Here is a 27,644-nt window from a genome sequence, read left to right as displayed (position 1 = left end):
GTATGCTGTGCGCAATTGGCTGCCGCTTCTCGCTGGTGTGTGATTGGTAGTGTAAGAGTTGTACCTGTGTTAAAATTGTAAAGCGACCTTGAGTATCTAGAAAGGCGCTATATAAGTTGAACATTCATTCATACACAGACCTCTTTGATGATGTAGCCAAGGAAGTTTACCTCGCAGTTGTGGAACTCACACTTCATCCCTGGGCATGTCCTCTGCACTTTGCCTCGCTGCCCGGCGCCCCTTGTGCCTCACATGATCAGGGGGTCTCCAACCTATACAGTCTGCCGCCTGATGGACATCCACCGGGTCGGGGGCATGAGCAGTTCCTGGTTGATCGGGAGTGTATGGCCTGGAGGAACGTTTGTGGGTTCCTTCTAGCCGGATCCTGGATCACGCCCTTGTCCAAGGTAGGGTGATTGCCTTGGGCCCATGGAGTCTTGGGCCTGGAGGGGATTCTGTCAGGGTTGGCTCCAGGTTTATCCTGTCAACCTCCACCAGTGGGAGCGTGCGAGCCAGCTCCCGTTAGCAGCATAATCAATCAGCATTGATTACCTGCATCTGTCTTTCTTCTTATTTAAGGAAGACAGATGCAGTGTCTCATCACTGAGTTGTTTTAGCATCGCGCTTGCAACCAGCCTCCTGTTTTCATTACAGTTTTGCATTTCACGGTGTCTTGTCACCATGCTTCCTTTCTCCCTCTCTGATTATTCAAGTATGTTCACTTCTGCGCCACTCTCTGGCCCATCTCAAGTTTTCCTTCAGTGTTTGTTCCTCTATCCAGTTTTCTTGGTTGTTTTGTGTTTGCGCTTCTCTCACCTTAGAGAGCCAGCTACTTCCCCTGGTGTCCTTAGTTGTTTCTTTGTTTTTGGTTTTTACGCGTTAAGGTTTCCGCATTTCTGTTTTTTTTTCCGCTGTTCTTTCCCGTACTGTGTGCCATGTATTATTTTCTCTCGTTTCCCGCATCGTTTTGGCAGATGTTTCAGTTTCCCCTTTGTTTGTGGTCTGGTGCTTGGATCCACACCATTTGTTACCCTTCCCCCTCACCCCCCGCGACTATTGTTCTATTTACCAAGTGACAGTGACTAGGTAGAGGACCCATGAAGTATTGGTACTGCTTGTGCTATAGGCTAGATTTGAAGGATGATCAGCACTAGAAATCATATCAAAATGTTTCTGATTATCTTTGAACTGTCTCTAAGAACTGTCTCTGTCTCTAAGATGCTTTTCAACCTAATAACACCAATTAACTGGAACTGTAATATTTTGTAACCCTATAGTAAAATGCAATATTCCAGAAAAGAACTGCAGTATTCTGTTCACTCAGCACCAGCTCTTTCTCTAGTCTGTGTTTCTCCCTACAGATTATATTAAAGAGTTTTGTATATGTCTCATACTGTATGTTATTATTGAAAGTGGAAAGCTGCATACATTCGTTTTCATTGTTTTACTGACTAAAGACAACAAAAGGAATTAAACTCACTAAGGATTTGAAATGATCCTTTTCTTGATTTGTGTTTAATACTGGGATAGTGGCTCAACGTCTGGGTCAGAATTTTCCTTTCCTGGTTTCTCTTTGACTAACAATCATGCTCTGATCATGAATAACTTACATCCCCCAGACTTGTGCACACTGAACTAGCTCCATATAGAGGATATTATAATTTCATTCAGACAACACCCATTGCTCCAGCTCTGTGTGTGTGTGTGTGTGTGTGTGTGTGTGTGTGTGTGTGTGTGTGTGTGTGTGTGTGTGTGTGTGTGTGTGTGTGTGTGTGTGTGTGCGTGTGTGTGTGTGTGTGAAGGGAAAAGCCTTTTTTGTACTAACACTGGCAACCAGTGAAATTATCAGTGGTGTTAAGTATACATTTTAGTGTGCATGCTAAGCCCATCAATATGTGATTTGAATCATGTTTTTTTTTATTTCTTTAAAAAGAAAGTATACATACCTACAACATTAACATTTTGTCAAAATCATAAAAACCATTTGTATTGCTTTTGACTTATATTTGTGTGTGGGGGGTGTCTCTTTTGTTTTTCCATCAAGAAGCAGGTGTTTGACTCCCCAGCTGAGCTTTCGGGCAGGGCAACACATGTCCCTGCTCTCTCTTTTAATTAAAAATTTAATTAAAAATTAAACTGGATTAATTTTTATTGACTTTTTTTTACAAGTACTTTTCAAAAAAATTACAGAATCTACATAAGTCAACTGTTCTCAAAGTCTCCTAGAAAAGCAGTGCTCTTAAATATAACACAGGGCTTTGAGAAGCCTTAATAATTAAATGTTGCTCAAGTCCTTCAGATGCAATAGAGGGGACGTTCTGAATGCCTCCTTGTAGTAACCACCACAACAGGAAACAAGCCTTTAGCCTAATATGTTAAAAGCAGCATGGTTTAATGTGCTAGGTCTGTCCTATGCTTTGGTATATATGCCTTTAAGGTACTTCTGAGCACGAGACCAAAGAGACGTCACTATGAACAAATAGTGTATACTATAAATTTGTACTGGGTTGAGAGAATTTAAACCAGTGTCTGATGCGACTGGGTTGCTGCCATTGGCTACAACAGAGAAGTGTGAGAAAATCGGGTTCATAAATGAGATGGTAGGTGTTCTGCTCCTCTATATATACCTTTAAGAGCCAACATCATGGGAAGGCACACGATGATGACCCCAGGACCCACCATAACAATTCAGCACACCTGAGGGTAAACTTGCGATGCTGGATAACAGGCTGCTTTCTGCACCATGTACAGAGAGACTCGTTTGGGAGTGTTGTATTTTGGCAATGTATTTGCACTTCTTCCATGGCCACAAATGTGGAAATAAATAAAATATTTATTTTTACATCAGATCTAATACTAAGACATGACTGTGTACGACTGACACTGAAATGGAAGTAGATAACTGTAACGCTGAGGGTGTCAGGAAGCGAAAGGGTGGACACAAAAGCTGAGAGGAGCAAGATTTATTAAAAGACATTCCAAAAGAAGGGTTGTAAAGACAGGGTCAAATCTGACAACAAGTTAAACATGATAATCCCAGCACAGAAAAAAACTCGGTCAACAGGGCTGTAGAACAAAAAACAATGAACAACAAACCAATAGACAAAAGATAGGCTATATATTCACACCATACTAAACATGTAGGGTCTAACCGTGACAATAACATGAAAATTATGGTCATTCAGATCTGTTTATTGAACGAACATGAAAGGACAAATTTCATTTGAGAAACTGCATGTGCCCAGGTTCTTCTGTAGAAATCCTCCATGTCCTGTAGATCAGGGGTTCCCAACCTTTTGGAACTTGTGGCCCACATAACCCAACACAAAATGTTATACTGCCCACATGAACATTTAATCGACCATGTTAAATCTGAACACATACAGCTGTATTTCTCTCATTTTGGTTTTTGCTTGGTTTTCTTGGTCAAAGATGCTGTGGCCATATCCAGTCTTACGATCTTTTATTGTGAAAAATGCTGTTTTTTTAATGAAAAGATAAAACTCATACAAGACAATACAAACATTTCACTCAGACTCACGAATTAGGCCAATCCACCATCAACCTTTATATGCCAGACCAATCAGTGAGCTTGACCTAAATATTTTATTCTTGCAAATAATTTACGTAATTTACAAATTTGCATTTGTAAAGATATCGATATGTATTGGAAGGATTGTTACTTTCAAAACAGATAAAATAAACTTTTGGCCAACCTTCCCCTAGCAGTACCACAGAGCACAGGGGAGACGCCCACTCTGCTGCTGATGCCGCTCTCTGTTGCTGCTTCATAAGTGTATTATTTTTAAGTTAGTTTTGTGCTGTGCACCTTGGACTATTTCCTGCGTTGCCAGGGTTTGGTTATGTTTGTTTGTGCACTATGGACATTAAAGATGTGCTTTAACCACCCTCACCTTCTTCTCCATCTCTCCTCCCGAGACATCACCTAATCGTGTAACGAGATTTGTAGCTTCATAAATAGATAAATGATCAATAGACACAAAAGTATGTACAGGTGTATTCCATTATTAGATGACAATTATTTTGTAATAATGTGAACAATCACATGTGAACAACCACATCTATTTGGCCAGAAAGAATACACAAGCCCACCAGTAGTTTGTCATTCCTTTTTAGGACTTTTAAGTGAGTGTATACCTATAATGTAAAACAAACTCAGAATTAAAACATAAGCATAGAGCTGTACAAACACAACAGTGGCAATACTAATACAAACAAAAGAAAAAATGATGGTAAAATATCAGCACCTCAATCTGTGTCCTCATAGTAGCAAAAGAACTTCATATGCATGTCACAAACTCTACACATGCACTGCTGGTAATCACCTTGAGAAAAGCAGAAATATGCATTGTTAGACCAACTGCTTTTTATCCTAATTTGTCTCTAATAAATAACATTGCAGATGTAAAATGTATGTGTATGACAGAAAACAGGGTTTTATCCTATATTACAGGCATTCAAATTTTGCTATCACAAAGATGTCTCTGTTGAAAAACACAGCAGATTCATTTCACCATATTTTGCATCAAAGCCACCCGTCCCCTCATTTCTGGCGATGTAATCATGTAACAAAACTAACAAAATGAATATCCCTAAATGTAGGCAGTGTAAACATGTGTAGGTGGATTTAAATCAAACATACACCATCAGCTAAAATGCCACCAGGCTACATTAATAGCCATGCACTCTTTGTACAGAAGTATCCTGACTTCAGCCTGTGTGCATGCTGATGATGTCTGGGTACAACATCCATATTAGGACATTTTTAATGGAATGGGTCCTAAGTGTGTCTCAGCTTACATCCTTCTCCCTCAATATCAAGATAAGCTGACTCCTTTGAAGATCTGATCTGTTATTTTATTTTTTGGTATAGAATCACTTAGTGCATATGAGAATAGATACAGCAAGTAATAACTGCCCTCTTGAGTGAACATGATGGGTTTCAGACTGCCTAGATTTAATTGCATGCAATTTTCAGGAAGATAACTATGTCATCTTTGAGAAAAGTGGTCTCTTTCTTTTACTTTAATGCCGTGTTAAAGAATACTGAGATTGAGCGTGGGATTAAGGTGTAGTGAAAGAGCCTTAATCATTTCATAAAAATTTATTATACTTTTGTGAACTTACATTCTGGAAACTATGTATTTAAAGTTAAATGCATGTGTTTGCATTGTTCTCGGTACTCAAAGTGAATGGGCACTAAGTGAAAACAAAGTTAACTGTGAAATAGTGACATATAGCATGGTAGCCTTCAGAAGATTCTAGATTCTAGATCCTGCTAGTTTCTGTTAGTTGTTTCGATATCACATTCTTTTTTGAAAGATATAAGGAAGTCTGTACAACAGTCTACTGAAAATGTATTACAATACCCCCAATCTCTTGTCACAGATCACTAAAACTCAGCGAGGGACAGTGAGAGAGAGAGCAAGTGAGAGATGTTGTGAGTGAGACTGCATAGAAGAATTTAAACTACCGGTACTTACAAGGTCTGTTTCCATCAGGACTTAATTTGAGCATGGTTCTTTGTAATCTGCCACTCTCTGAAAGGTTTGCCAGCAAATCTTGAGTGACTGTCTTAGATAAACAGCTGAAAGGAATGAGAGAGAGATAGAAGACATGCTCTGTGCTGACAGTGCAAACCACATACTGGCAACAATCACACATGGTTTACGCATATCTAACCAATATGTGCACACAAATCAGTTTGTCCATTTTGCCTGACCTACCATTACAGTGATTTAAGAAGCAACTTTTTTTAGTCTTTCTGTACTTTTCAGGCTTAGTTTTAAAGTAGGTGCTCGTAATTCATTTCTGTGGAAAACACTTCTGGGTCCTCTGGAAGACCAGTATTCCCTGGCATAAATTAAACATTTCTCCATTACATCTCCCGTATGCTTCTGTGTCCATCCATCACTGCCCATAGCCAGCTGAGTGCTGCCTCTTCACTTGGGCCCCATGGGGTCTATGTGGTACTTCCCCTCCAACACAACCAGAGAACAAGTGAACATGGAGAACCAAAGACCCAACCTAAAGAGTGGCTGTGGTTGTGGGGTGTGTGTGTGTTTACCATGTTTCTGCCTGAACATGGTAATTTGCTCCCTGTTCTCTAGAGTCTTGCTGACAGAGTAATTTTGCTAAAGCCCATTCCACTGGCAATGTAGATCACTAAACAGTAAAACCTTCAGTTCTGCTTTTCACTTGTGCTTGCTATAATCACAAATCCCCAGAGTGTAAGCAGTCCATCCACATGGAACCCTGGATAAAGACAAGAGAGAAGCTGTGTATATAGTTGAACCAAACAAATATTTTAACTAAACACGAATATCAGTATTCTTCTAATTTTAAAGATCTACAGTTCTTCTTAAAAATCCATGTAAATATCAGAGGTGTATAATCCAGGTTCAGAAAGTAAAAATCCTCACCAGCATTTTGCTCAGGCTTCCTGGATTGTGTTGATTCCACTAATTTTACTTGGATTTCACTAATCAGAAAATCTAGCAAGCTTGAGCAAAATCCTGGTGAGGACTTTTCTGAACCTGGATTATACACCTCTGGTAAATATACAGAGAGTGTATGAATGTGCAGAAAAGTGAATACAGCACTTACATTTTATCATGCAAAGTTTTACTTTTGTTGTTTTCCTTAATGCCTTAATGTAATTCCTTAATGCTCTTTATCATGAGATTTCCATTTGATGCCTTGGCAAAAATACAACAGCATTTTCTACCTAAACAGCATAAGAAATAATCAATACATGATGCACACACCTGAGTGCCGGACACTTGAACATTTCCCTTTACATTCACAAAAGGGAACTCTTTGCTGATGTGCTCTCAAATGTCCTCGAATGCAAAGCCAAAGCAAACAGCACATTAGTAGCTTTGGGTCTTTGTGCAACAATAGGCAATAAATAAAGGCCCTTTTAATTGAAACAAGGGTCAAGGTCAACTAATTTCAAAGTATTAAAGTCTCCATGATTAATGTATGGACTAAAATGTTAAAAACAACACCCTGCTAAAAAAATTTAGAGCCTGGAAAAGTGGACTATTAATTTCAGTAATTCTTTACTTTTGTTTGTATTTCCAACATTACTAATTTTAAAAGATATTTTTAAAGAAACACATAAAATATTTTTACATAGTGTCTAGAAATGACATCTTCACAATCAACACAGTTGTATGGAAATATTAGTTTTGTCAGAAAATCTAATAAAGTCTTGTGTTGGTGCACAACAATAGACTCTCAAAGCATTTCTGGTCACTCAGCCATGGGTATCAGTGGGACAGACATTAATGATCTGTTATGGTTGACAGGTTCTCTACCAACCAAAACATCTCTCTAAGGAAATAAAATATAATGCTAAGTGGAAATGGTCCAGAAAAAAATCTGAATATTAAAGAAAAAAAACATCCAGAAAAGCGGTATATTGTTAAACCATCAGGGAGTACCAGTCAGTGTTTCAATTATAGTTGTGCATTAGGGAGTAGGGCTGGGTATTGATTCAAATTCCAAGAATCGATCCGATTCCGATTCTGAAGATTAAGAATCGATTTTTCTCGATTTAATCCGATTTAATCGATTCAATCCGATTCGGGGTTTAGTGTATGGCGTTATTTCTCTGCCAATAGTCGAGAGCACATTTTTTAAGTGCGAGAGCGTGATTCACGCAGCTCGCATGGATTTTCTTTGTTCTCGCGCAAAATATTAATGTGCTCTCTCATATTTACTCTGCTCTTGCTCAGATTCGCTTTGCTCCACTACAGAACCGCTCGCGCGTGCTCAGATTTATCCTGCTCTCGCACGAACATACTCTTCTTCCGTTTACTGGAGCGTGCGTGCGCACTCAAACCCCTCCCGCGCGCTCGCGAACCTTTTTATGCTCTCGCGCTCGGAATTCACAGAAAACAGCCAATCAGAAACCAGTAACGGATTTTGACCAATGACATTGTTCCTGCTGCTCCGGTACTGCGATTAATTGCTTAAATATACATTATATTTACATTATATCCTGTGTTAGATGACTATAGAAAGGATATGGATTTCTGGTCAATATCCTGTGTAAACAATGTTCTGTGTTTTTTTTACTTGTACAGGTAATAATTATACTCCTTTAACCCTACAGGTCTTGCTTAGACAGCAAGTTTTGGAGGGGTTGTTGAATAAACTGCAGAATGTTGTCAGCAATTCTGCATCTGGTCTTGACCTTGACTATCACAACTTTATTTGTACACACGAGCTGATTATTCTACTGATTATACTACTGTATACTACTGTATCTAGCTCCTGGTCACTCATTGTGCTGAATGACTCTTAACACAGAGAAACTAAAATCCTTCATCTTGCGAAAAACTGTTCTCTCACTAACTCCTAGTAATTTTGCTATGCATGAGACAGGCAGCTGGATGTCCAGCAAGGACTTAAGCCTTTGCCTTGTGATGTTAAATTTAGGACACCCCATTACTCCTTGAACTGCCTCCAACTCAACTGAAGGTACTTCGTTTTGTACCTGCCCTCTTACCAAGGTTCACAGCTCTCGGAGAGCATTCACTATCACTTCAGGTATATCAATTTGTTCTGCAAGGGCATCAATAATAATCAGCTCGTGTGTACAAATAAAGTTGTGATAGTCAAGGTCAAGACCAGATGCAGAATTACTGACAACATTCTGCAGTTTATTCAACAACCCCTCCAAAACTTGCTGTCTAAGCAAGACCTGTAGGGTTAAAGGAGTATAATTATTACCTGTACTGTGTTGATATGCAGAATGCATTCAATTGAAGTTCCACATATGACCACTAGATGGATCTATTGCGGTAGTTAATAGAAGGTCAGAGATATATATATGTGTGGCGAGGAAGTCGTGTAGCACATGTAGGTTGAAGTTGGTTTAATAAAGCGGAACAAGTTCATTATTACAACTATGTTTATTGACTGAGTTCATAAACAACACATGGTACCAGGAGTAAAAATACGTGTCAGTCAACAGAATTAACCGAAGATGGAAATGTTGAAGCCACCGGAGGGACTGAAATTGGTCGGAAATGTCGACAGCAATTGGCGGTCTTTCAAGCAGAAATTCGAGCTGTAGGCTACTTGTCCGCCACGGGAATGGACAATAAGCCAGGGCCAAGGAAGATTGCATTACTGCTCATGGTTGCGGGTCCCCAAGCTATAGAGGTCTTCAACACATTCGAGTTTGCCACGGTTGATGACAAAGAAGACTACAGTAAGGTAAAAGAGAAATTTGAAGCGTACTGCTCTCCAAAAAAGTACGTTGTGTACGAGAGATATGTATTCCGTTCACGACTGCAACAGGCGGGAGAAACATTTGATTGCTTTATGACTGATTTAAAACTAAAGGCACAGTCATGCGAATTTGGGGATTTGAAAGATTCCATGGTCCGCGATCAGATAGTTTACGGAATACTTGATAAAAAGACGAGGGAGAGAATGCTAAGAGACGATAAGCTAACTTTGGAAGAGGCGGAGAAAATATGCCATGCTAATGAGCTAGCGCAACAGCATGCAAAGACGTTTGCTGATGCGAGTACCTCCGTAGTGCACGAGAGTGCTAGAGTAGCAGTCGTCAGAAACAAAATGAAAAGAAATTATCAACAAAAGAATAACAAAGACGCAACAGGCTGCAAACGATGTGGTGGAAAACATGAGCCAAGACAGTGCCCTGCATATGGCAAAACGTGCAAAATGCAAAGGAAAAAAACATTTCGCCAAACAATGTCTAACCAAAGAGAAATCAAGGCCAGTGAGGATGGTTGAGGAAACAGACCTAAGTGAGACTTTCTTCGTAGGCATGGTGTCATGTGAAAATGCCGAGAACGGGCAAGCCACAAAAGCACAAGAAAGTCACACAGAAGATGACAACTGGATAGTCTCACTGCCAATAAATGGAGCTTTGGTAGCACTTAGAATTGACACAGGCGCGCAAGCCAATTTGATCAGCATGACAGAAATCAGCGAAATGAAAGAAAAGCCAAAAATACTCAAGAAAACTGTGCAGCTGAAAGATTATAATGGAAAAGAAATAGAAAGCAAGGGGCAGTGCAGACTGAGAGTGACGGTGAAGAACAAGGAATTCGATGTGCTGTTCTCTGTAGTACCTGAAGGTCGAGAGTCACTGATAGGAGGGGTCACCTCGAAGAAATTAAATCTGGTGAGAAAAGTCTACCAAATCAACTGTGCAGAAGCTGTGATGACACACGACAGCACAGTTAACTCTGTGGTGCAACGTTTTCCTGATGTATTCAAAGGACTGGGCTGCCTTCCGTACACATACAAAATTCAGTTGAAAGAGGATGCGCAACCAGTGATCCACGCACCAAGGAGAATCCCTGCACCACTGAGGGAGCGCCTTAAAAAGGAACTGGACAGAATGAGTGAGATGAAGGTGATCACAAAAGTTGAAGAGCCTACAGAGTGGGTAAACTCTATGGTGTGTGTAGACAAAAAGAACAAGAACAGAGAGCTGAGGATTTGCATGGACCCAGGAGACTTAAATAGGAACATAAAACGTGAGCATTACCAAATACCGAAACGTGAGGAAATTGCAAGTGAAATGGCAGGTGCCAAGTATTTTTCAAAGTTGGATGCAGCACAAGGATTCTGGCAAATTAAGCTAGATGACAAAAGCTCATGATACTGCACATTCAATACGCCCTACGGTCGATACAGATTCCTGCGGATGCCATTTGGCATAATTTCAGCATCAGAAATCTATCATCGTGCGATGGATAACATGCTTGAGGGTCTAGTAGGGGTTCGTTGCTACATTGATGATCTAGTCATATGGGGTTCCACCCTACAAGAGCACAACGAGAGACTGACAAAAGTCTTACACAGGATATCTGACTATGGACTGAAATTGAATCGTGCAAAGTGTCAGTTTGGTGTGCAAGAAATAACATTCCTCGGAGACAAGCTGTCTGCTGAAGGCATTGATGACAAAAAAATAAAATGACAAAAAAATAAAAGCAATCCTTAGCATGCCACGCCCCACAGACAAAAAAGGGGTACTCAGAGTGATGGGGATGATCAATTTTATTGGCAAATTTATACCCAACCTATCTGTGAAAACATCAGCACTAAGGGAACTACTGCGTGACTCCACCGAGTTCAAGTGGACAACAAGGAATGAGCGAGAATGGAACGCTCTCAAGGCAACTCTGACCAAGTCCCCTGTGCTTGCGTACTATGATCCAGCAAAGACACAGAAGATTTCAACGGATGCATCGAAAGATGGTCTGGGAGCTGTCCTCCTGCAGGCAGAAGGAGATAGCTGGAAGCCAGTTGCCTACGCTTCGCGATCAATGACAAGAACTGAAACCAAATATGCTCAAATAGAGAAAGAGTGCTTGGGATTGGCCTATGGACTAGAAATATTCCACGGCTATGTCTACGGGCTTCCCACTTTTACTGTCGAAACAGATCATCGCCCCCTGGTGTCGATCATCAAGAAAAATCTCAACGAGATGTCGCCCAGGATCCAGCGACTCATCATGAAATTGCAGAGGTATGACTTCGAGTTAGTATACACTCCAGGCAAACACTTAGTGTTGGCAGATGCACTGTCACGAGCACCTGTGATGAGTGACGTGAGTTCCACTGAAAAGGAAATTGAAAATCACATCAACATGATAGTTGAGTCCCTTCCAGTATCTGACGTCAGAGCAAAGCAAATAAATGATGAATTGGACAAAGACAAAGTATTACAAACAGTGATCAACAATATGCACAGCGGATGGCCCAGGGGTTCCTGTCCAGAATACTATCACTTCAGATCTGAGCTAAGTGTGGCAAATGGACTGTTACTGAGAGACAATAGAATTGTCATTCCATACAGCCTTAGGCCAGAGATACTTAGACAGCTACACGAGGGACACCTTGGAATAGAGAAGTGTAAAAGGAGAGTTCATAAACAACACATGTACAAGTAAAAAAAACACAGAACATTGTTTACACAGGATATTGACCAGAAATCCATATCCTTTCTATAGTCATCTAACACAGGATATAATGTAAATATAATGTATATTTAAGCAATTAATCGCAGTACCGGAGCAGCAGGAACAATGTCATTGGTCAAAATCCGTTACTGCTTTCTGATTGGCTGTTTTCTGTGAATTCCGAGGGAGAGCATAAAAAGATTCGCGAGCGCGCGGGAGGGGTTTGAGTGCGCACGCACGCTCCAGTAAACGGAAGAAGAGTATGTTCGTGCGAGAGCAGGATAAATCTGAGCGCACGCAGGATAAATCTGAGCACGCGCGAGCGGTTCTGTAGTGGAGCAAAGCGAGTCTGAGCGAGAGCAGAGTAAATATGAGAGAGCACATTAATATTTTGCGCGAGAACAAAGAAAATCCGTGCGAGCTGCGTGAATCACGCTTTCGCACTTAAAAAATGTGCTCTCGACTATTGGCAGAGAAATAACGCCATATTAGTGTTATTTAAAATGTATTTGAGCTGTTTCCTGACTGTGTACAGAAGCAACATGTTAAAACTAGTATTATATAGATATTAATCAGCAAATTGTTACTGGTAGTTGGTAGTTACTGATGGCTGGAAGACTGGTGAAAAGGGTCATCGTAAATCTACCTTCAAGAAAGGTAATCCAGGACAATAAACAGAGGACATCTTTGAGGTGTCTATATCTGCAACAGTGGGCTCCTACTGGGACACTAACCAGTGCATTATTATTATGATTGAAATAATTAAGAATTCACCCAAAAGCTGTTGCTACCAAATGCATTTTTATTTTTAAAGTGCTCACACTTAATAAACTGAAAGTATAAAATGTAAACGTGTATTTTTCTTTAAAGTGAGAATATAAGAACAGAACTCTCACGTTACGGTCCCCGACCCCTCCGTTTTGGGCGTGTTAACGTCGTCTGCGTCTAATCGTCTACGTCGGTGTATCTCCGTGGGTGCGGGTGCGTCTTGTGATAGTCCTCACCTGTGGCTCGTCTCGTAATCACGTGGGGTTGATGTGGTTTGTCTATTTAATTTGCACGCGCGCGCAGCGTCCTGTGCTTGTCGTTGTTTGAGTCACACATGTTCTATGTAAACGTGTTTTATGTGCACTGTCTGCGCTTTGGAAAGTGCAAAGGATTCTGTCTCGTCCATCGCCTTGCGCCCAACGTTACAAGAACATTTTAAACTTTTTTTAAACTGTAAAAACACTGGGTAAACGGTCAGTGACACGGACTAACTGTAAATAGTCACTGACACTGGATAAACTGTCCTTCTGTTTTTACATTTCCGATTTGACTATCGTCGTTACCGGTGTTACACCGAATTCTGCGACCGTCGAATTTTGTGACCGCAGAGGGCGCTATTTCGCAGTTTCAGTTAGTTTCAGTTCACAGGCACGAGCGCTTTACGAATGCTGCGTAAGCTACGCCGACGCGCTTTCTTTTCTCGTTTTGCTGCTGTCCACGAGCCAAAATATGAGAGATGCGTGTATTTACATTTTATGTCGTCTGTTAACAAGAATGTTTCATTACAACATTTTTACACGTGACGACAGGAGTAAAGTCAGCCAATACATAGGCCTACGCCTGACAATAGCAAACTTTTCATAAGTAAGTTCTTAATATGTGACCCCACTGAATTTCCACCTATAATCATTTTGAAAACAGCCATGTCTTTCCTGGTGACCTACCATCCCGTCACCTTATTAGACAGAAAAAAAAATATGAATGGAATGGACAAGTGCACTTTGGAATAGGGGTCACCGATTCTGACGGCTGCCATCAGAATATGTGACCCCACTGAATTTCCACCTATAATCATTTTGAAAACAGCCATGTCTTTTCTGGTGACCTACCATCCCGTCACCTTATTAGACAGAAAAAAAATATGAATGGAATGGACAAGTGCACTTTGGAATAGGGGTCACCGATTCTGATGGCTGCTGTCTAAATATGTGACTGCTGTCCATCTCCATACAAACTAGTTAAAACCCAACCAAATGTTTTCAGGTGACTTACCATCCCTACACCTGTTAGCCAAAGAAAAACATTCATGAATGGAGTGGACAGACTGACCGTGGCATAGGGGTCACCCATTCTGACAGCTGCCAACTGGATCTGTGACTTTAATGTATCTTCAAAAAATATTAAAAGATCGTTTTAAAAACGTTTTAGTAGACTATATTTAAACATTTTATTCAGAAGTGTATAATTACCATTCGGAATGAGGTCCAAATGACAGCAGCTTACATAACTTATGAAAAGTTTGCTATTGTCAGGCGTATGTATTGGCTGACTTTACTCCTGTTGTCACGTGTAAAAATGTTGTAATGAAACATTCTTGTTAACAGACGACATAAAATGTAAATACACGCATCTCTCATATTTTGGCTCGTGGACAGCAGCAAAACGAGAAAAGAAAGCGCGTCGGCGTAGCTTACGCAGCATTCGTAAAGCGCTCGTGCCTGTGAACTGAAACTAACTGAAACTGCGAAATAGCGCCCTGTGCGGTCACAAAATTCGACGGTCGCAGAATTCGGTGTAACACCGGCACTGTCCGACGCCAAGTCGTTTTACAGTTAGTTAGACCGAGCACGCCTGCGTGAATTCAGTGACGAGGCGGGGGTAAAAGTTCACAAAAAAATCGATCTTTGGACGTACGAATCGATAATCAGATCATCATATGCGAATCGATTCTGAATCGGAAAATCGATTTTTTCAACACAGGCCTATTAGGGAGCCAAGTATGAATTAATTCCACATTTACATCTGTATAATAGATCATATATACTTAGAATCAAATTATGTGGGCACTTGTTGCCAAAATGTAATAGCCAGGGGCACTGCAATTCTGAAATGGAAAGGGGATGGTCTTAAGTGCTCAGCCTGTTAAATGAAGTTTTTGGTCTATGTAAAGGCTGCTTTAAGATCCTCAAGATCCTGTTCACTGACCTCAAGTTGGGGCAGAAATAAGCACAATAGACTGATCTTGAAGTATCAACTCAAATTTGCATATTAGCAAACAGGTAACTTTTCTGACTATTTCATTTAAAATTCCTATGAATGACTGAAAGGCAGTGTGAGCTCAATGTCAAATTACCAAATGATTGCTACTATTGTCAGTTAACTGAGTCTTGAGCAGCAAACCCAGCAAACTGTGACCTTTAATGAGTTTTATAGAGCAATAGCGTTTAAACATGAACCTCCATTTGACAGGTCACTTTCATCTACAACAATATCAGAATGAGTACTTCATATGTGACGTTAGCATACTCTTAGTCAGGACCATTGCAGTTTAATTTTCAAAGAAGTACAGTACACAATTCATCACAGCACTCAAAAATGAAATGAAACAAAACAAAATAAATATTTACAGCTTGAGAGTTAAAGCTCACATTCACATCTTTGACAGAGCAAATAAACTTCTCCAGGTATGAATCAAAAGGCTACATCTATATGTAACAGCTGAATGTTGCATTTCCCAGCATGGTTTCTGACCAAATCTTCACAATTATTAATTAACTAAACATAGAGAGTACCATTAAAATTCTTTTAATGTTTTAGACAAATTCTACAGACATGTATGGTGATGGAGAGCAATGAGTTTGGTCTTTCTGTAACATGAATCAGACTGGTTATTCAGCACTCTCAGCGTGTCTCAGTGTCTCTGAACAGGCTGTAATATCAAGTACCATTGGTCATTTTTCTTCGTGAACATGTGTCCCGGTGACCTCAGGTTATTTGCCCCGTGTCAATAAATGAGTGAACATAGCTGTGGCGTCTTTGATCAGTGGGTCAGCTCCAGACAGCCTGAGCACCCCACTTTCCCTTTTTTTTTGACAAAATGTAAACCAGATCCATGAGGTGCCAATCACTTTACAACAAGGTCTGTTATATAGTTCCATTATGCTGAATGACTAGTGTCAGACATGAGGAAATTGGGTGTATTTTTGGATTATTTTGATGTGTGGATTTTTGTTGTGCATTTATTTGGATTATGTTTTTTTTTATTGTTTATTTGCAGAGTGTTTTCACCTGGTGTACTACAAGCCATGCCTGGTGGCCCCTCAAGGGCCTACCGCAGCTCCCCAGGTAGAGGGCGCCCCCACTGCTTCTATGCAAGGGTACTTGGTAACCTTTCAGCCTGAGCAGGGTGGGGAAGTATGTCCTAGGCCAGGTATCACCAAATGGCGGACCCAATCACATTCCTGATTAACTGGATACGGACCCAAATTTTCAGATGAGTGTTACGTTCTCATTTTCAGATGAGTGTTACTGGGCTTGAACAGGAAGCTACCGTCATTCTGCCAGCCTTGGGTAAAGCCATCGAGGGGCCATACGACGGCAGTCCCAGCACCGCCACGAGAGAATCACGCGGGCGGAGACACCGAGGCTGCTAGGAGCCGAAGCAGACGCTGCTAATCCAACCAGGCTTGAATCGCTCACCCTGGGAGTTGGTGGTATCCGCTCCCGGGTCAATTGTGGGTATTGTTCATTTATTTGGGGTGGAAGATAGACGTAACGGCGAGTTGTGTTGGTCGGAGTACTGCTCTTGGTGTTTGTCATCATAGTGGGCGGTTGCTGTGTCTTGTGGACGAAGCTGAGATGGCGCAGGCCGAAGGATCGCCCTGTACTGTGGTTACCCCTCCGTCTGCTCGGATTGACTGGGTTCTGGCGATGGCCGTTCTCGTCCTCGTGATGTTTTTTATTGTTTATTTGCAGTGTGTTTTCACCTGGTGTACTATTGTCTGCACTCATAGAACAATTTTTCCCCATTAGAAGGTTCCTATTTAATTTGCTTGATGGACAACTCGGTAGCGATTCATAGGACTCCTGGAAAAAACTGACAACCAATGGCGTTGCCGGACGGTGGAGCATGCACTTGTTTGTTGGATAAAAGACACGGTTGGAACATTGGCAAGACAGGGGCGGGCGGGCGAGCGGCATACGAGAGCAGCGTAAGATGCACACGGACAGGGATAACCTGGCTGCACGATTTTTTTTGTACTATTTTATTTTTGTTAATATTAGGAATGATGATGCCATAGGACATGCAGGAGTTCAACGGACACTGGCTAGCATTCGTCGACACTTCTATTGGCCGGCCATGGAGGCAGACATAAAGGGATTTCAAATGGGGTGCGTTGCTTGTAGTCTGCAGAAAGACAGAATAGAGGTTAGAGTACCATTGATGCCCATGGTAGCATCGTTTCCCTTAGAGGTGGTGTCTTTGGATTTCCTCTCATTGGGACGGCCAAATGATTACTATCAAAATATTTTGGTGATGACAGATTGGTTTACCCACTATGCATGGGCGGTTCCTACTAGAGATCAGACTGCCATGACTACAGTGAGGGCATTGTGGTCTCATGTGATTTCTAAATTTGGCTGCCCCATGCGGTTGCATGCTGATCAGGGTCCTAATTTTGAGTCCTCATTGGTGCAGGAGTTGTGCGCTCTTTATGGGGTGTCCAAGAGTAGGACCACCCCTTATCATCCAATGGGAAATGGTAAAACAGAAAGGTTGAATCAGACGCTGCTAAGTATGCTTCGAACATTAGGAGAGGAGAAACAGAGTCGCTGGTCTGAATATCTACCAGAGCTTGTGCTGGCTTACAATAATACTGTGCATAGTTCTAGCGGGTATGCTCCGGCCTACCTTATGTTTGGTAGGCATTGCCGCCTCCCTGTTGATGTCCTTGATGTAGTCTCCTCGCAGGCTACAGCTACCAGTGAGGAGTGGGTACAGAACCACCAAAGCCGGTTATCTTATGCATTTGAGGTAGCCAGAAGGAAGGCAGATGTCGCTGCAGGTCAGTACAAACAAGGGTATGATCGGAAAGCTGGGGCAGGCCCGTTGCTACCCGGGGAAAGGGTGTGGGTGTGAGAACACCGGCGACAAGGCAGAGGTAAATTGACAGGTTGGTGGGACCCGACAGTATATGTGGTGGTAGACCTGGTGGGAGAAACCAGAGTAGTGTATAAGGTGAGACCTGAGAAGGGAGGAAAAGAGAGGGTTCTGCATAGCAATTCTCTTAAGCCATGCCTGGTGGCCCCTCAAGGGCCTACCGCAGCTCCCCAGGTAGAGGGCGCCCCCACTGCTTCTATGCAAGGGTACTTGGTAACCTTTCAGCCTGAGCAGGGTGGGGAAGTAAGTCCTAGGCGTTCTGCAAGGAGAAACCTTGGGGTACCACCAGTGCGTTTTAGGGAGTGATGAGTGTTGCCAGGGACTGGCTATATTCTAGAATGGGGGGGTGTCAGACATGAGGAAATTGGATGTATTTTTGGGTTATTTTGATGTGTGGATTTTTGTTGTGCATTTATTTGTATTATGTTTTTTTTGTGTTTATTTGCAGTGTGTTTTCACCTGGTGTACTATTGTCTGCGCTCATAGAACAATTTTTCCCCATTAGAAGGTTCCTATTTAATTGGCTTGATGGACAACTCGGTAGCGATTCATAGGACTCCTGGATAAAACTGACAACCAATGGCGTTGCCGGAGGGTGGAGCATGCACTTGTTTGTTGGATAAAAGACGCGGTTGAAACATTGGCAAGACAGGGGCGGGCGGGCGAGCGGCATACGAAAGCAGCGTGTGACGCACACGGACGGGGATAACCTGGCTGCACGATGGTACTGGGCTCGAACAGGAAGCTACCGTCATTCTGCCAGCCTTGGGTAAAGCCATCGAGGCGCCATACGACGGCAGTCCCAGCACCGCCACAAGAGAATCACGCGGGCGGAGACGCCGAGGCTGCTAGGAGCCGAAGCAGACGCTGCTAATCCAACCAGGCTTGAATCGCTCACCCTGGGAGATGGTGGTATCCGCTCCCGGGTCAATTGTGGGTATTGTTCATTTATTTGGGGTGGAAGATAGACGTAACGGCGAGTTGTGTTGGTCGGAGTACTGCTCTTGGTGTTTGTCATCATAGTGGGCGGTTGCTGTGTCTTGTGGACGAAGCTGAGATGGCGCAGGCCGAACCTCGTGATGTTTTTATTATTGTGTTTGAGTTATAACTACTGCATCTCAGTCATACATTAAGCTGTCTGCTGTATAGCCTGATGTTGGGTAAAGTTGTTATTTTTATTATTTAAGTTAATGGGTTGCTGCAGCATTTCCAATTTCTGATTTTTGAGTTTCCATTTGTTTATTGTGTGTTTTAAATAAATTGTTATTTCTTAAATAATTTATGTCGGGGTCTGGAATTGCTCACCCCCAGATTTAAAGAACCTGCGAGTGGTAAACGTGAACACCCTTATGGTTTAACTTAATTTAGAGTTCCTAGGCTCTTAAAACCTTAGGTGGCGTAGTTGGCTACATTGATTTATTGTAGTGACCCAGCGTCTGGCCCTACACTAGGTTACTTTGCGTTGTATAAACAGATAAAGGATGTTTTAACTGTCAAATGAAACACCGCTTATGATTACTGTTAAAACATAAACAAAGCTCTGTGAAGCACGAGTAGGGTTCCTTTAGTATACATTTGAACAAGAGCCCTACAAAAAAAACCCAGCAATATCTGCAGAGCTAGAAGAGCATCTGCACAGGCAATTACCAATGAAAGACAGAGAAGAAAGTCACCCTGAACAACAAACTACCGCCCCAAACCACCCAACTCCAATTAAATTATTATATTACCCCCAAGGATTATATACCTTAATGCAAATTAAACTTCGATTAACAGCCACAATGGAGCTACTACGTAATCACACAAAATGCTGCTCCAAGTTCCAGTGATAACTAGGCTGGCCACTATCAAACACCTGGGCCAAATTACACCTGAGCTTATGTAGATTCCTTTCAGTAGAACAAAATAAATAATGGGGTAATAAAATAAAAAATAATAAGAGGACAAAATAAAGAAATACCAGAGAAAGTGGTTTGTTGTGATGCCTTTCCCTCCTACCTGAGGACCCTCTCCTCTGCCACAGGCCAGTCTATGTCTACATCAATATCCACACTGTGTTCAGGAAGCATCTCATAATAGGCCACTCTCCCACACTTGGAAAATTAAAACATAATGACATTCTTAGTGCAAACCAGACTTATAACAATGTCTATAGCATTGTTTTATAACAGTGATGAAAGTGTGCATAAGTGATCTGTTATGCAGCAGTCTGGACCAGTATCATTGGCCCTTGATGTAATATGAATTACAGCAGGTACTATACCTGCTTTAGCCCATTCTCTAAGATTTCTCTTTTGTAGAAGTAGAAAGAGCCATTCTCGCACAACTCCCCTGCCCAGTCCTGTCGCCGGGGTCTCTTGGCAGGATTCATGTTCAGAGGAAGGGTGATTATCCCCTCTGTGATGGGATTGAAAACAGGGAGGCTGTCCTGTATGGAAGTTATTCTGTGTCAATATTCAAATGAAAATGTAATACGTATTTGCATTTACATGTTCCACTCATACAAGCAACTTTGAGCTCAAAATTCAAATTCAAATGCAATAATTCCATTTACATTTGCAATGTGATAGACGTCTATTCATATTTCATTTACACATACATTTTGATGCTTTATTTGTGTCTTTATTGAAATGAAAAAAATTTTCCCGATTTGAATTATCAAGTTCATGTGATCATGCAAAGGTTGTATCAAAATTATAATTAAAATGCTATTCGCTTAATATGCTTTGCATTTCGTGATAACACGTTTGAAACGTAATTTTCAACCTCACCACCACGCTAAAAAGATGTCAATATTCAAACGTTAATGGAGAAATAGCGCCACCCCTGTTTGCAATAACATTACGATACCAACAGCGCTAAAACTGTGTCAAAATGCATCTTGAAAGTGCAATCCGAGCAGATTGCATTTTCATTTCCATGGTCTTCCACTATAGTCAAATTATAGTCAAATTAGATTCCACGGTTTCACTTTATTCAGCCAATCAGGTTCCACAGCTTTCCACAGCGGGCAGCCAATCAGGACGAGACTGCAGCGCAGCAGTACAGGCGAGTTTTTTTAGACATGGTCACAGAAGCGCTCATTAGATTAATTCAAAGGGTAGCAGACGAGTCCTTATGGTGAATTTACACTACATTAGTGTGAAAGTTTAATCGATCAAGTGGCAGACATATCAGCCTTATCTGGCGCTGATGTGACTGTTATTGCCAAATTGAGCGCTGTGGCAGAGCAACTGTGTGCCTCAAACTACGGCGGTACAACGGCCGACCTCCGTGAAGCGTCTCGTGTGATCAGAAACAGAAAACCATTTCTGCTCGTTAATGCTGGTTTATTTAAATAAACATTTGTGCTGTCGTATTTTAAAGTTATAAAGCGGTAATGCCTCGATGAGTGATGTTATCTAGAATCCCCCAGCGTCCCTGTTTAGTGTGGTTAATGCCACAGACGCGGCATAATTACCTGAACCCGCAGGTAATCCTCTACCAAGCTTTGATCTTTAACGTACTTGTAATCATGACGCGAGCAGAAATTTTAGAAGCGAGCAAAAAACTGAAACGCGCACTGAAAACAGGGAAGTGAGCGCACTTAACAGCGCTCGGTTTTCTTGATTTTGCGTGCTCAGTGTGTCTGACTTGCTTGATTGAATCTTATCTTTGCGTTCTCATATTAAAGACCGCAATCTCACTCCATACTACACATTGTGGGTTCATAGATTGTCCTTGTTTGAGTCGAGTGGTCCTTATGTTTTCATGCCTTGGTAAGTCCTTAGTATAAGCTTCCGTTGTCTACGTTTCATGCCTTTCCCTAGTCTCAGACTATACCTTTGGGGTTCATAGATTGTGTTTGTTTAATCGAGTGTTCAGTGTACGTTTTTATTCTTTGGTCTGTCTTTCGTACGAGTTCTTTTCCTCTACGTTATAGTTTGCACCTTATGCCCGGTTCACACTACACGATTTTAGGCTGGTTTTTCAGTCGCCGACTGTTTTTTGTAGATCGCCGACAGAAACTGTGGTCGGAGGCAAATCGGCGATCACTCGTCGCTCGCTCAGTGTAGTGTGAACTGCTGAAAGACGCTCGCCGAGTGGTCGCCGACTCATCGCAGACGACCGGCAGATATCTAGCATGTTTAATATCTAGCGTGTTTAATATCTAGCATGTTTAATATCTAGCCCAGTCGGCGACTGAGAGTCGGCAGCAGCGTCTAACTACAGCCAATGTGAACGCGGAGAGAGAACCGCGGCACCGCTGAAGATATCTCTGAGAATGTAAAAAACTTTCAAGAATGCTTTCAAAACAGTAACCCAGCAAACACACAAAATCCTCACCTTTCTTACAACTTTACTACAACACTGTTTAAGTTATTGTGACAGCACTGGAGAAATAGTGCGATTGATTATAACTATGTTCACTGCAATGGAGAGATGAAATAATTCTGGCAACTTGGGACTATGGGACTAAAATAATAATAATAACGAAAATGTGGAGTACATGTACATTGTTTTATTCTTTATGTGGTGTTGCTGGTTTTCACGAGAGTTTCGTTTTCGTGTTCTCGTGTTTTTGGACGGCAGCCAGATGAGTCGGCGATTCCCCAGTCGTGTAATTCGTGAGCCCGCGTCACCGATCAGTCATGTAGTGTGAAAGCCACAACAACTGAAAGACTCGCGATTACAGCACAACCAGTGTAGTGCGAACGGCACAAAAACATGACGACTGAAAAGTCGTGCAGTGTGAACCAGGCATTAGGGATCATAAATCAAGACCAAAAACTCGCCTGTACTGCAGAGCCAGAAACTATATGGCTCTGTGCTGAGCGTGCTTTAGTCCCGTCCTGATTGGCTCCCTGAGGTGGAAAGGGGAACCCGATTGGCTGAATAAAGTGGAGGGAGGTGGAATCTGATTGGAAGGCTGATGGGATCTAATTTGACTATAATTTGACTATAGTGGAAGACCATGGAAATGAAAATGCAATCTGCTCGGATTGCATTTTCAAGATGCATTTTGACACAGTTTTAGCGCTGTTGGTATCGTAATGTTATTGCAAACAGGGGTGGCGCTATTTCTCCATTAAGGTTTGAATATTGACATCTTTTTAGCGTGGTGGTGAGGTTGAAAATTACGTTTCAAACGTGTTATCACGAAATGCAAAGCATATTAAGCGAATAGCATTTTAATTATAATTTTGATACAACCTTTGCATGATCACATGAACCTGATAATTCAAATCGGGAAATACATTTTCATTTCAATAAAGACACATATAAAGCATCAAAATGTATGTGTAAATGAAATGTGAATGGATGTCCATCACATTGCAAATGTAAATGGAGTTATTGCATTTGAATTAGAATTTTGAGCTCAAAGTTGCTTGTATGAGTGGAACAATTGCAAATGAAAATGGAGTTATTGCATTTGAATTTGAATTTTGAGCTCAAAGTTGCTTGTATGAGTAGAACATGTAAATGCAAATGCGCATTACATTTTCATTTTAATATTGAGACAGAAAAACTTCCATAGTCCTGAGAACAGACGCTCGTCATACCACCACTGAAGCAGAGCTGGATTATTTATACTTCTGCTCATATTTAAAGAGCCTAAAGACATTTTTTTCTTTATGATTGTTACATTTACTTTTGCTTTAAATTTACATTGTTTACTTTAACGATCACTCCTACCTTCTCTGTTTACCTCAGACTAGCGGAACTGGTGTCTTCGCACGACAGAAAATACGTAATCATATGCGTCATCTGTGATCATGTTTAAAGCTTCGTTGATGTGGTAAGGGTGCAGACATGGGGAAGTGGCTTGGATATGGCAGACAATGTCCACCTCTGGAAGACAGATGTGGGCAGAGCTTGTTCAGCAAATGTGGAAAGTTTAATGGTAGTAGGTTCGGCAGACTTCCAGGATCGGCGGAACGAGAGTGAGGGTTGGTTTTCTGGGGAAATCAAGATGTTTGAGTTAACGCGCTGTACAAGCAAGATAAAAGATCTTTTTTTTGTTCTTGCTGTGTTTGCTTGTGCGTGAACAGAGCGTGGATATGCTCGCATTGCTTGCGATGCGGTTGAGCATTGTAGTAGTGTTCATTGCGAGGGCTGGTGGAGTCGGTCATGGTCTGTGCGCAACGGGGTAGCACGCGGTAAAGTGTGGACTTGATTATTTAAGGGCGTACTCACACTAGGCACGGTTTGCTGGTTCCGTGCTGGGGCCCGGTTATCCCCCCTCCCCACTCCCCCTCTGGCCTGCACTCACACTCTCTTCAGCAACCCGGCCCGAGCACGCTTACGTCATCACAACGCCGCTTTATTTGGAAAAAAAGCGCGCTCGCACAACACTATGGAGTTCACGATTCTCTTTTTATTGTATTTTTGGAGTCGTTTTGGGAGTGCAGAAACACGGTACAAGCACAGATTTATCGATAATTTATCACAACGATTGTCTGCTAATCGCTTTGCCGCTATGACTGTTTAACGTGAGCATCGCATCACTGACGTCATGTTTGAGTTCCAGCTAAATGAACCAATCACACGAGGCACCAAGCGGGCCCGGGCACGGATAGCGCTCACACTAGAAGCGAACCGTGCCCGAGTCCACATGAATCGTGCCCTGGCCCACCTCTTCAAGCGGGCCCGAGCACGGTTAACTGATCCGGGCCCGGGCACGGTTGGAGCGCTCACACTAGCCAAACGAACTGTGCTTCGGCAGGCAACCGTGCCCGGGCCCGGATCACAGAGCCTAGTGTGAGTACGGTTGCTTTTTGGTACTTTGTGAGTTGTACAGTGAATGTTTTCATTTATCGGCATGGGGGATGCCGATCGAATGTTTTCTTTCTATCCCCTTGCCCGTGTGTCTCCTGTGTTAGACTTGCTTGTAAAAAGGGGTGTGTCGAGGAAGGGTTGGATGAGTGACATATGGTCCAGTGGTTCTTATTGTGTGGTTTTACCCTGGGCGGATGGTGACTTTGTAAAGGTTTTAATAAAGATAAGGTTTTCCTTTTTTGATGCATTTGTAACCAGGTGTTTATTATTTTTTATTTTAATTCTACTGCATTCAAAGAGGTAACCTGTCTAAGTGTAGTGCAGCCGTATGCTGAGAGGCAGGTCATAAAAGGGTTTTTGGCACTTAGTTACGACTGCATGGTATGTATGTACTTGCCTCACTGTCTGCTATCACAGATAAAGCACGGGAAAGCACATTCTGTGCCTCGAGTATTGTGCTGGTTGCGTATTATCGCCCTATAAGCAAAGAGTGTCTCCACTGTGAGTCTTTCCATGCTTATGACAGGATTGTCAGAGACTTCATCTGGGTTTCTACACAAAATATCTGAGTTCGTCGATTGGCATCCTGTACGTGGAATAGGACTTCTTACTCCACCATTTTTCTTTTACTTCACAGAGGACCTGCATAACTTTTTTTTGGGTACCCCATTTTTATTATTATTGAGGAACTGTTTTGTAGCAGGGTAATATTAGAACTGCATGGACATAGCCTATATATATACACCGACAATTTCTTTAGTAAGCTGCAAGATGTATTTTCTCAGTTGGTTGTATAATGTGTAGTTGGAGCATGTTCTTGCCCAGAAAAGAAAAAAAAAATCTAATTCTGAGTTTAGGGTAATATATTGTTACACAGACCCACTGTAACGACTGGGAGAGAGGGCTGAACGCAAGTGCGGACTGAACAAAGATTTAATAACAAAACTAATACATATATACAGAGCACAAAGAACATACACCAAGAATAATCAAACAACACCTAACGTAGGAACCAAACACTAACAGACATAACTGGGGAGACATGGCTAAAGAAAAGGAAAGACATTAACAAGCATATAACTAGAGGAACCAAAATCTCACCAAGTACTACTGAAAGAGAATACAAATGAACAAGGAATACAAACAGGCTAAATTTACAAACAGCGAAGACAAAGCAAGAGATACTTACAATAACAGACCACACAAGACACTAAACACAAGACTTAAATACACTGACTAAACAAGGAACTCAACAAGACACACCAGAAACCAATAACGAGGGCCGGAGAACAAGTAAGTAAGTAAGTAAAATACATTTATATAGCACTTTTCACAGGCACAAGCCACAAAGTGCTTTACAACGGAAAATAAAATAAAATAAATCAAAGACACAAAAACACACACTATAAAACAGAAATAAAATACAGTGTACAAGGTCAACGGCTGCAACCTCCACCACTAACTAAATGCCTGCGTAAAAAGGAAAGTCTTTAGCTGTTTTTTAAAAGTATCTACAGTGTCAGCTGATCTTAAATGTGGAGAAAGTGTGTTCCACAGTTTTGGAGCAACCACCTTAAATGCTCGGTCTCCACGAGTCTTTAGACATGAGCGTGGCACAGACAGTAAACTCAGGTTGTTTGACCTGAGTAATCGTGATGAAGTGTAGGGGTGGAGCAGGTCAGCGACATACACAGGAGCTGTGTTGTGTAGTGCTCTGTATGTTAAAGTTAAAATCTTGAACTGGATCCTGAATTCTACAGGAAGCCAGTGTAAGGATTTTAAAATGGGTGTTATGTGAGACCGTCTGCTTGACTTGGTCAGTAACCTCGCTGCAGCGTTTTGAATTATCTGTAAACGACCACGAGCTGATACACTGAGAGATGAAAACAAGGCATTACAGTAGTCTATGCGAGATGAAATAAACGCATGGATCAGCATCTCTAGATCTGCTGTTGAAACCATAGATCTCAGTTTACTGATATTTCTCAAGTGGAAGAAACAGGGGAGTGAAGTCTGACACAACTAGGAATTTCAAAATAAAAGACACAAACACAGAAGACATGACCGACAGGAGGGAGGCGGGACTGACACCCACAAAGTAAACATTTCTCCACCAAATTGGGTTTGAAATATATTTATTTTCAATCTGCCCGGGTTACACATTCACCATTTTAGGCATATTACATGGAGTCTTTATGAAGTTACCTAATAAATTGAAGTAATACCCAGAATGGTGTGTTGTGTGTCAGATTTAAATTACTTTAAGACGTTGGCAGTGTCCGACACAGGAGCAGACCTAATGTTGGCAGAGAATGCTCAAGAAAGCAAGAGTAGAAACGAAACCCAATCGGTCACAAGGAAGGTACTATAGTCATGCTGTTTTCTGCATTGTCCTGCCAGGGAAGCAAATGCAAACTTTGTAACAAGATATTATGTAAAAATGTGTAGGAGATAAATGCTCCCACAGATAATGAGGCTCTGAAAACATTTAATTTTCAGGCTTTGTTAGTGTCAGCAATGCATGTTCACCTTGGCTGAAGAGATTGAAATTGGGGTCAACTGAAATCAAATTCAAAATTTACATTGGAGACAGTCACAGTGCTGCCACAGAGTGAAAACCATTGTTCCAGTCTGTGACTAAATGCTGCTCTCAACACAAATTTAAGGCTGCTCTAAGCACAAGACTTAGACACACAATCTATCAATCAATCAATCAATCAAATTTTATTTATATAGCGCTTTTTACAACAGTTGTTGTCACAAAGCAGCTTTACAAGTGCCGAGTCCTAGCCCCCAGTGAGCAAGCCAAGGGCGAGTGGCAAGGAAAAACTCCCTAATTTTTTTGCATGAGGAAGAAACCTTGAAAGGAACCAAGACTCAGGGGGGGAACCCATCCTCCTCTGACCAACATCGGTCACCATGACAACAACAACAATTTAAAGAAATAAAGAAAAGGAAAAGATATCGTAATGTCC

At 41.7% G+C, this 27,644-nt stretch overlaps 1 long non-coding RNA gene across 4 annotated transcripts; it reads right to left on the bottom strand.

Annotated features, from left to right (window-relative positions):
- Nucleotides 1-2,986: 2,986 nt before the first annotated feature.
- On the bottom strand, nt 2,987-25,911 carry LOC143515067 (uncharacterized). Of its 4 annotated transcripts, XR_013131031.1 has the most exons (7): nt 25,859-25,892; nt 17,662-17,958; nt 6,628-6,748; nt 6,089-6,276; nt 5,505-5,608; nt 4,269-4,346; nt 2,987-4,158 (listed from the first exon to the last, which is right to left on the bottom strand). It is a non-coding gene; the product is annotated as an uncharacterized LOC143515067 (long non-coding RNA). The 4 variants fall into 4 exon arrangements; XR_013131028.1 differs by having other exon boundaries at nt 5,505-6,276; XR_013131029.1 differs by lacking the exon at nt 17,662-17,958 and having other exon boundaries at nt 5,505-6,276; nt 25,859-25,911.
- Between the last annotated feature and the right edge of the window lie 1,733 nt (nt 25,912-27,644).

This window comes from Brachyhypopomus gauderio, chromosome 5 (assembly GCF_052324685.1).
Source record: "Brachyhypopomus gauderio isolate BG-103 chromosome 5, BGAUD_0.2, whole genome shotgun sequence".
NCBI lineage: Eukaryota > Metazoa > Chordata > Actinopteri > Gymnotiformes > Hypopomidae > Brachyhypopomus > Brachyhypopomus gauderio.
The sequence above is the reverse complement of the archived record's forward strand: the minus strand, read 5'-3'. Positions and strand labels throughout refer to the sequence as shown.